Genomic DNA, 10928 nt, shown 5'->3' on the forward strand with positions numbered 1-10928 from the left:
GACTTACTCTTCTTTGAAAGTTAAAAAAAAAAAGTTGGTTATTTAATATATTTTTTTGCCTTGAAAAAATAAATGCATTTAATTCATAAGAGTTCAATGGAACAAAAATGTATGCCGGTGGGTTAAAATTTTTAAGGGAGTGATTTTAAATTTAGAACACAAATTGAATGAAACCATTATATTTGTTTTAAGTGTTCATATGAGCAAGTATCAAAGAAAAAAGCTAAACAATTAAAAGCAGAATGAAAAACACAAAGAATACTCCTCTTGGTTATAGCCCACAGCTGCTCTTACACATCTTCAAAAATAAACAGCCTCAATTATAAACTTGGCGCAAAAAATAATGTTTGTGAGTTATAATTAAAGTAAGTTATTGGAGTTGATTTTCTCAGCTTTATGACAGTAACCTACAGATGAACGCATTGTCCCACCTTAAGATGTAGTTCAAAATATCCTTAACTAACGTTGAATTCACAATACAGCCTTAATGTGGTAATTTTAAATATGGAAAAGCTCTTTAGGAAAAAGAATCAATAAAGGCACCGAACACCTATTAAAGGTATAGCATATATAAGGACTAATTTGGATTCCTTTCTATGCTAACATAGTAAATGTTTCATATACTATCACTATATAAGGATGATTCATAAATAAGTCATTATTATAATAAAAGTATAATCAATCAATTATTTATTTACAGGATTTGCTTCATTTTCTATTAATTTCACAAAGTGTATTAACATAAGTAATCATTGACATCAATTTCCACTCTGGGATGACTTAGAATGGAATGTATAGTTATAATTAAAATTACCAGTAGTAGGCATATTTGTGAAATAGCAGTACTCAAACTAATATTTCTAAAATTAAGTTTTGTGTTATACATTATCTTACCATAAGTATATTTGCAAATATTTTCACTGATAAAAATATATTTTAATGGTAGTATTGTTATGGAGACAAACAATTGTTCTGTGGTTGGATTTTAGACTCACTCAACAAGAGGAAAATATAACTGGTACTTTAAATTTGATTAAAAATATCTAGACACATCAAATGTTGAAGGAACTAATGCAGACTTTTAAATAAATGACATAGTGTACATTATTCTGTCACCGAAAATACCTGTGTTTATATGCACATACAATCACTACTCCTAGCCTTCATTAGAGTATCAACTCCTTCTTGTAATTGTATATATATTTTATTTCTTTAAAATTTAATATATGCTCATTGAATTTACATCATTCTTGTCTGTTCTGCAGCATCTAACTCTTCCTAAGTTCTCCTATTTCTATCTCAAAATTACAAACTTTTTCTCTAGTTAATGTTTTTACAATACATACAGATTTTTCTTTATATATATTCACAAATGAATATATGACTGAATGAATCCATCTTGATGGTTTATACATACATGTTTCTAAAGCAGAACACGTGAGACTTTACAACTCATGTGGGGCCTCACTCTCAGTAGCTGTTTACCTAATTGTCAGACCTTGTGGAATTTCCCTTTTCTCCATTGGCATGCAAACTGGTGCTGCCATAATTTCCATGTTGTTCAGGAAGTCATATTGTTGAAATTTCATAAGTGTAGTTACCTTGTCAAATCTAAGGTGGACTCTCTAGCTGTAGACATCTAGTCCTCTAGCTGTTGCAATTATTCTTTCCTCTCTTCCATGATTTTACTTGAACTTAAATGTTGGCATTGATTTGCATATGTATCAATTATGTAAGGCACCATTTAGATTTGTTTCTTAGATATTGTGTAAAAGATTAGAATTAATGGGATAGATAGTAAAGGTTATTGATAAGAAAATAACTTTGATATATTTTATTTACTGTAGTGTATTTCAAAGTATTACAAAAAATGTAAACACTGAGAAAAGAACTAATTGATTCTTCTGTATTTGGAGAAGATTTCTACTAATAGTATCATCTTTGTGTTTATTTAAAAATCTGAAAATCATACCATTATCTGAATGCCATGGATGCAGTTACAAATAATTGGGACATCTTTTACAATTACCTTCACCTATTACTCTGTGTGAATTTGACACCTGTTTTGATATAGATTGACACCTTCACTACCAACAATTTTTGATTCAAGCTTTATGTATTGAGTATTCAGAGCTTAACTATACCACTCTGAAAAAGTTATTGATACAACCTGACGGCCCTCCTGAAAGTCTGCTCCTATGTTATAGTAACAGAATTATAGATTTAAATTCCTCCATTGAATATAGAAATAATAGATAACTTTTAAAAGGAAGCAAAGTGTTTTTTTTTTAAATGTGACTAACACTGCACATTTTGAGTGCTTAATGCTGATGATCACACCGTGTTTAAGCTAGAAATGTAGGAAAAGTTTATATATCAAAGAATTATAAACATTAGAAAGAAACAGAGCTAACCATTTGGATGCGGTTCAAAGAAGGAAATATATATTTGGTTGTCATGGTTAAAAACTCAAAAATTCAAATAACAGAGATAGTAATCAAGGTATAAGAATGAATATGAATATGTGGCTTGCTGCAAAGCAGCTAAAACTAGTCTGTACATTCTGTATATACTTGACATGAGGTTACATTTATAGTCAAAATATAAACTGAAAACATCATTACTTGAAAGTCAATGTTTATCTATTATACTAGTTCAAAGCAATAAATTCTAGTATAAATGTGTCATTGCTCTTATGTTAACTTGAAATAATCTATAGCCATTTGAAAGGGGTCAACCTCAATTCGGAAAAAGCCTCCAGCTGTAAGATATTTTTAAATTAGTGATTCATGGAGACGGGCCCAACTGATGGTACACTTCCTGGGCTAGTAGTCCTAGGCTCTTTCAGAGAGCTGGCTGAGTTCTGGGTCAGAGTTTTTGACTGCAGGATGGCAACCGCATCCCTCCACTTGATGTCCTGTCTTTTTACTGGAGGTGGACTCTACAAGTTCCCTGTCCCCACTGTATGGGATTTCATCTAAGGTCCCTCCCATTAAGTTCTGAGAGTCTCTCACCTCCCAAGTCACTGGTACATTCTAGATGCCCCCTCCCCCCACTTCTTACCTCCTGAGGTTGCCTGTTTCAATTTTTCCTGCTGGCCCTCAGGGCTTCAGTCTTGCTCCCCACCCTCACTAATACCTGATCAAGTTCCGGTCCTCCCCTCCCTATGGCCTTTCCCAATCAGGTCTCTACCTTCTGTGATTTCTTTCTTCTCATTCCCAAGTGGTATTGAAGCATCCTCACTTGGGCCCTTCAGCTTGTTTTTCTTCTTGATTTCTGTGGATTGTATTGAAAAGGTCAGCATAGGAACTTTGGGAAGGCTGTGAAACACTCATCCCTCCAGAAGGGAGAGGCTAATTAGCATTTTTTAAACCACAGGGTGGGAATGGCCTGGCCCTGCAGGTGGGAATACATTCCTCAAGGTTGGCCTTTGCTCACCTTCAGACAAGTGAAGTCCTTGTCACCTCATTTCCTAAAAACCAATAAGTTAAAAGGGTGCACTATTCCACCAAGCATATTGTGCCCAGTTGCTGATGCTCTGTTCTGCCCCTGGAAACCATATAAAAACTCTCTGAGCTGGGTGGTGGGGGTCGCCACCGCTCCTTCGGGTCTGGGACAAACCCAGTACACTGGATCAATAAATCCCTCTTGTTTTTTGCATCGATCCTGGTTCCTCGTAGTTTAATCAGGGGGTACCCGATAAATTAAGGCTCCCCGGAGTCTTACAGTATCATGGGAATTCTGTACCCTTTTGGCTAATATCCCTTAATTAGTGAGTATATATAATGGTCTGAATTACCTCGCTAAGAATGATATTTTCTAGTTCCATCCGTTAGCCTGCAAAACTCATGATGTCCTCATTCTACAGGAACAAAATTGGAGAAGAGCCTGAGGAAAAGGAGGTACAGCAACAGGCCCAGATTTAGATCCAGCTCAGGGGTGGGCCTAACGCTTGACACTATTACTGATAGCATGGTGTGCTTACAAAAAAGGTTCTATCATGACTGCCCTGAAAGGCCCAACAGACAGCTGAAAGATTCAGATGCAGATATTTACACTGAACCAATGGACAGAAGCTGCTGACCCCTGTGAGAAAAGCTGGAAGAAGCTGAGAGGAGGGCGACCCCATAAGAATACCAGTCTTCTCAACTAACCTGGAACCCTGGGATCTCTCAGACACTGGACCACCAACCAGGCAGCATACACCAGCTGATATGAAGTCCTCAACACATATATAGCAGAGGACGACAAGGTCTGGACTCAGTGCAAGAAGATGCACACATAACCCTCAAGAGACTTGGGGCCACAGTCTGTGGGGAGATCTGATAGGTTGGGAGTGGGGTGAGGACATCCTCTTGGAGAGGAGGTGGGGATAGTGATGGAATGTGGAACAGTAAGAGGGAGGACCTGGATGAGAATAAAGTATGAACTGTAAAATAAATAAATAAATGAATGAATGAATGAATGAATGAATAAATAAATAAATAAATATAAAAGTAAAAATAAAAATAAAAATAAAGAAAGCTGGCTGAGTAAAGACATTGAAGCAAGCTAGTCAGCAGAAGTCTTTAAATTTTCTTCATTAGCTCCTACCTCCAGGATAGTGACATGTTCGAGTTCCTGCCCAGGCCTCCGTTAATGATAAAAGTACTATGGAGGTGTAAGGCTAATAAATCCTTTCCTCCCTAAGTTGCTTCATTCCTGGTGGTTAGTCACAGCAATAGTAACTCTATGCAAGACAGTTGTACACAGTCCTTTATAATTTCTAAAACTGATCTAAGCAATAAAAAAATATAGTCATTGGACATATATATTCCTTTATCCCCCACACTGCAAATAAAAATTTAACTCTGAAAAGTAAATGTCATTTATAAATGAAAAGAGAGCTATATGACATCATTATTTGCATTATTTTGTTTTATTTCCATTAGTCTTTTATGAGACTGAATGAGATACTTTGATATCAAGTTTGGCATGGGAATACTTGTTTTGAAGAACACCACATTAATTAGAAAATGAACTTGTTAACATCAATGTAATTATAACCTACAAAATAAAATAAGTAAAATCAAAGTCACACACACACACACACATATATATATATATATATATATATATATATATATATATTCCATATATTAGAGAAAAAATAATGTTTCATTGTCGCCAAATAAGGCATTAATTCTGATTTCTCCTTAGTTCGATTCAAAAACTCCATTGGCAGCACTCAATGTATTTGTCCCATGGAAAACAAGTTGATTCTCTGTTGATTATAGCAGGTGTTTCCTCAATTACTCCAGCTGTGATAATGTGACAAAGGTTATGCAAGAAGCAGAGCATCTAGATTCTTTTCCCATGTACATTGACTTATTGACTTGTGTTATTTCTCAAGGTAACCTATTTTTGAGATCTCATACATGCAACTTCCCTCTCTTATTTAGAATATACAATCTAACAACAGCCATTCTGGAGACCTTTGGCTCTCACCATTTTTAGCATATGGAATTTACTATATATCACAGTTCCTGCATGTAAGGCTTAGGAAGCATAAAAAATGAGGGGGGTGGGATTGGAAAGGCCAGAGAAGGGAGTTTGCTGTGTGATATGTCACCTACAGTTGTTACAGAAAACCTCCCAAATATGGTTCCTAACCAAGACCTGAAAAAAAGATTATGCAAATTGACATGATAAAATGGAAGAGGTCAGGAGGCCTCAATCTCCTAGACAGAGAAATGTAAGCAGTAATAAGGAATACTTTGAAGAGTACATAAATTGCTTATCCAATAACTAATAGTCAGCAGTGAAGATATCTACATATAAGACATGTTATAGAGACTGAGCAGATTATATTTATACATTGTATCCATTTTTATATATATATATATATATATATATATATATATATATATATATATATATATGATGTAAATAAAGAAAATTAGCCAAAGATTTGGGAGAAAGGAGGTGGTGAACACACATAAGAGATGTTTGGGCAAGGAAACAGAATGGGAAAATTCTCTAATTATTCTATAATCTCAAAAAAGGTACTTATAAAACAATGAACTCTTTAGTCTTGAGTTGATTTGTACATCAATAGAAGATTTTACAAACTAATTATATACAGTATAGAAGTTGATGTAGAATCTTATTTGAGACAATTTCCATTCTTAAGAAATTTTTAACATTTATCAAATCATACTTATTAAACTTCCACCTACAAGTCCTGATAACATGTGAATAATATGGCCAAATTCAAGCTTTGTCTGCTCTTATCATGTGCTATCCTATTCAGGAACCCTCAGTGGTAAAAAGGTTTCTAGAGGAAATGACCAATGGCAAAAAAAAAAAAAAAAAAAAAGAAAGAAAGAAAGAAAAGAAAAAGAAAAAGAAAAAGAAAGTTGAACTTTACAGTCAACTGGTTGAACATTTATTTGAATTAAACATTGAAATGTGGTTAATTAAGCCATTAACCTTTATATTAAAAATTCTATTTCACACTGTGTTCTACACCAGGATTCAGCTGTAGTTTAGGTGTTGCTTAATTAAATCTAAGGCTAGAATGGTTTTTCATATTTCCTGTTATGTTCACTATTAAGAGACCGTAAGCATCGGAAGCTATTTTAGTATATAATTTACTATTATTATGTTATTAAATGAATAATGCTCACATTAACACTTATAGTAATAATTTGAGGAGAATTCATCCCTATCTGCATTACTAATTAAGAAGCATACAACTGAGGTTTCCATATATAAGCACATTTAATGAAAAGATCCCTTCATCATCTCTATATTAATTTTGTAATTCACTTTCTCTTATTCTTGTCACTAAATAAACTCAATAAAAATAATTGAAATGGCATTTACATAAAGAAATATTTATAAATTGCAATTTTATTGATATATTAATGTCTCTCCATGACATTGTACTTGTTTTCAAAGGGTAATTTTATATTAATGTATTTTAAAAATAGAAATATTTGAACCATGGTGTAGCTTAATATATCAGTAAGAACAACAGTATCTATTTCTCTTATCTCTCTTCCTATGTAGCCACTTATTTTTTGTGTTTCCAATTTCTAGTTGCTTCTTAGAATGTCTTTCCCCAAATTCCTAACACATATGCTGTTTTTAGTGTTCCTCTATCATTGACCTTGGTGACTAAATCTTGAAATTATTTAGGACAGTACATTTCATTATCCAATTTACTCTTCTACGGTTGTCATAAAATGTTGGAGCAAATAAAATAATTTCAGAGGATTAGCATGGAGGAGCATTTCTTAGTTCTACAACTTAGCAGCGGCAAGAGGAACAACAGCTTCAAAGCCTTAGATGAAACCATTACATCATTATCCTAACAACCTATAGCTCTCACTCATGCTCTCACTCTCTGACTCTCTTACTTGCACTCTCTAGCAGTATTTGTAGATTTATGAATATATGAATCATTTATTTTATTTACATGTATGTATGTTTTAACATATATTTATTTCAAGGCAGAGATGGCATATGTTATTTGCCAGATGAAGAAACTTGAACATAAAATCCTCCCCTTTTAAGTAGAACAATTCAACGAAATGGTATTTACTAGTAGAGTCAGACATAGATGTTCGTCTTTATATTTTTAAACATGTGTATACTAGTCAGCTATTATTATTTGAATGAACAAAGGCTTCTGTTGTTTTTAGAAACCTGAAATGGGAGACTCTTCGAAAGTAGCTTGTTTTCTGAAAATACTTCTGCTACTGCTGCAAAACCCAATGCAGAGAAAAGTAACAACTGAACTGTTCGTTTTCATATCCTACCATTTTAAAGAGATGTCCCTAACACAAATTCTTGTCTTTTCCCAGTCTTTACTAACATTAGTGCTGGGTTCTAGACTTTGCCAAGAAAAACTTGATGGTAGCACCATGTTATATCATCATAAAGTTTGTTTTTTTTTTTTGTTTTTTGTTTTTTTGTTTTTTTTTTGACTCGTGGGTAAACATTGGTCATAAAAGTCAAAGAGTGAGCCATACAGTTTTACATGTTCTGAGCATACTTTAGATGAAATGTGAAATTCTTATATATATATATATATATATATATATATATATATATATATATACGTGTATATATATATATGAGCTAATTCTCAAGCTATAAATTTAGCACAAAAAAATGGTCAAATTGACAAATAATTAAGCCCATTGAAAGGTAAATATAAGTATTTGTTGCCGATTCTTTATGTTTCCTGGAATTCCTGTTGAAACTTTCATTTATTAAGAAAGAAAAGAGATTAACCTAACTTAACAAATTAAGATGTATGTGTGGTAATGAGAAGCATTTTGTATTCTGCAAATTTATTAGGGATTCTATATGTGAGAGTCAGTGTCATAGGCAAATCGGCATCACCTGCAGAATCTATGACACTAAAGCTTGAGCTTCCATTTAACATCAGTCCTATGTTGGACTGATGTATGAATGTATGGCATATTAAAGAAATAAAATCCTAAGTTGGATGACAGGGAGCTTTCTGTAAGCTCTAAGAGTGGTTTTATCACATATTAGAAAAAAAAAAATCAGTTTTGTTGTCGCCAGCTAAGGCATTAATTCTGATTTCTCCTTAGTTCAATTCAAAAACTCCATTGGCAGCACTCAATGTATTTGTCCCATGGAAAACAAGTTGATTCTCTGTTGGTTATTGCAGGTGTTTCCTCAATTACTCCAGCTGTGGTAATATAACAAAGGTTATGCAAGAAGCAGAGCAGGAAATGATTAGTGATGTATCAGCATGGTCTGCCAAACATTGTTTTCCATTGAAGTTTCAAAGTGCAGCAAGGTATTATTTTTAAATGAAGTAAAATTATATTATTGTTTAATATAGTCATATAACATTGGGGACAAATTTAATGAAAGCACACACACACACACACACACACACACATACACACACACAAACACATACACACACTTCTGTGAGAACATTGGTTGAAAAATGTCTTTTATCCACGTTAGTATAATTTTGGCATTTTATACAGTTTTTGGTAAATGTCATGTGATAGAAATAATTCAGAACATATCTTCTATCTCTATCCTCTATGTCTAAGGCTGAGGAAATATAGAGAGGGATACAGAAAAATGGTGAGAGCCAAAGGTCCCCAGAATGGCTGTTGTTAGATTGTATATTCTAAATAAGAGAGGGAAGTTGCATGTATGAGATCTCAAAAATAGGCTACCTAGAGAAATACCACAAGTCAATAACTCAACATACTTGGGAAAAGAATCTAGATGCTCACCTTGGTATGAATAGCTGTAGGCAATCAACAGCTTTTGAGAGAAAACTTGGTTTTGTACAAGGATGAGTTCTCGGATATGTTTTCCAATATCATGTGGTCATCAGCCCTAAACACATGTACATAATAGCAACACTAAATGCATGCCATAGGTCCATATATACAGGTGGATGTGTGCGTGTGTGCGTGTGTGAACACACACACGCACACACACACACACACACACACACACTCACCATTCTATGAATATGTAATAATAATAAAGAAAATATCTTTTCTGTATAACAATAGGGATTATGGAACTTGGGCTCTTACAATTACTCTTTCTCCTCTTCAGTGATATTCTCTGAACCTTAGATATAGAGGGAAGAGTGGAAAATGTGTTCTGAATTGTTCCGGTTACATAAATAATTTGACAGGGAATAGCGTCTCAAAAATATAGTTAGAAAAGAAAATGTGGGGATATACTACAAAACATAATAATCATATATGAATTTGTTTAGAAAGTAAGCAATTGTATTAATTGAGATTTTCATCATTCTCTTTTGAAAACTTTGACTTGCCTTTCACATCACCCAGATCTCTCCTTCACTTCATACTCACCCAAACTGCTAACTGTACCACTAAGTGGATGAGCATCCTCTAGAAAGTATTGAAATTACAAAGGATGTCACACAAAAAAAGGATCTTAAAAAAAATTCCTTCTCTAGACAACAATCAATTATCAATAGCTTCTGAACTAGAAGCGAGGCTTTTTGCCTACCTTGCCTCTTGCTCTGAGCCTGGGTCTAACATTAATTTGCAAAGGTCTTTTCATGCTATTGTATTCTCTGTGAGTGCATATGGGCAACTTCTCTATTTTTCTTGAATACACTGTTTCCTTGTAGATCTACCACATCTGGCTCTCACCATCTTTCAACTCCCTCTTCTGCAAGGATCCCTGAATTTTAGTAGGAATCAGATCTGATAAACGATTACATTGTAGACTGAGCACTCTGAGTTCATTAATTTACTGTACGTGTGTTGATAGTCTCCTTGTCACTTGTCAACTGTTACAAAAAGAAGCTAAGCTGGTGCCCTGTCATTGCCCCCAATTTACTTTCCTAGTGCTAAGATAACTGCAGTTTATATACTCAAAATCAGAAGATCTGCAACTAGGAACCACTGGTGAGGGAGAACATGAGGTGTCTGTCTTTATGGGACCAGATTAAAACATTCATTACATTATTTTCTAGTTTCATCTTCATACTTTCAAATTTAATGATTTTATTTTTTCTTTGGCTGGAAGTATTCCATAGAGTACACTGAGCAGATAGCTGTATATACATTATACATATACATACATAAATATTCTTTAATACATATAATATTTATCAACTAAATAAAGCATGGAAGGAGAAAAGGCAAAATAATGCAACTATATTTTAATATATTAATCTAAAAACGTACATAATACATACCTATATGTATTCATAGATATATATTATTTAGTTCTTTTATGAAAATGTAGGTTTTTATTATAAACAATAGTGTAATTATATGTTAATTTTAGAAAATATTACTCATTCGGGGCCTTTTCCCACCCGAGGAGAGGTGTCTGCCCAGAAGCGGTCTCCCAGGTCTGAACCAGAAGGTGAGCCATCTTTGCTCCAG

The sequence above is a fragment of the Mus pahari genome, chromosome 5, assembly GCF_900095145.1.
Source record: "Mus pahari chromosome 5, PAHARI_EIJ_v1.1, whole genome shotgun sequence".
Taxonomy (NCBI): Eukaryota; Metazoa; Chordata; class Mammalia; order Rodentia; family Muridae; genus Mus; species Mus pahari.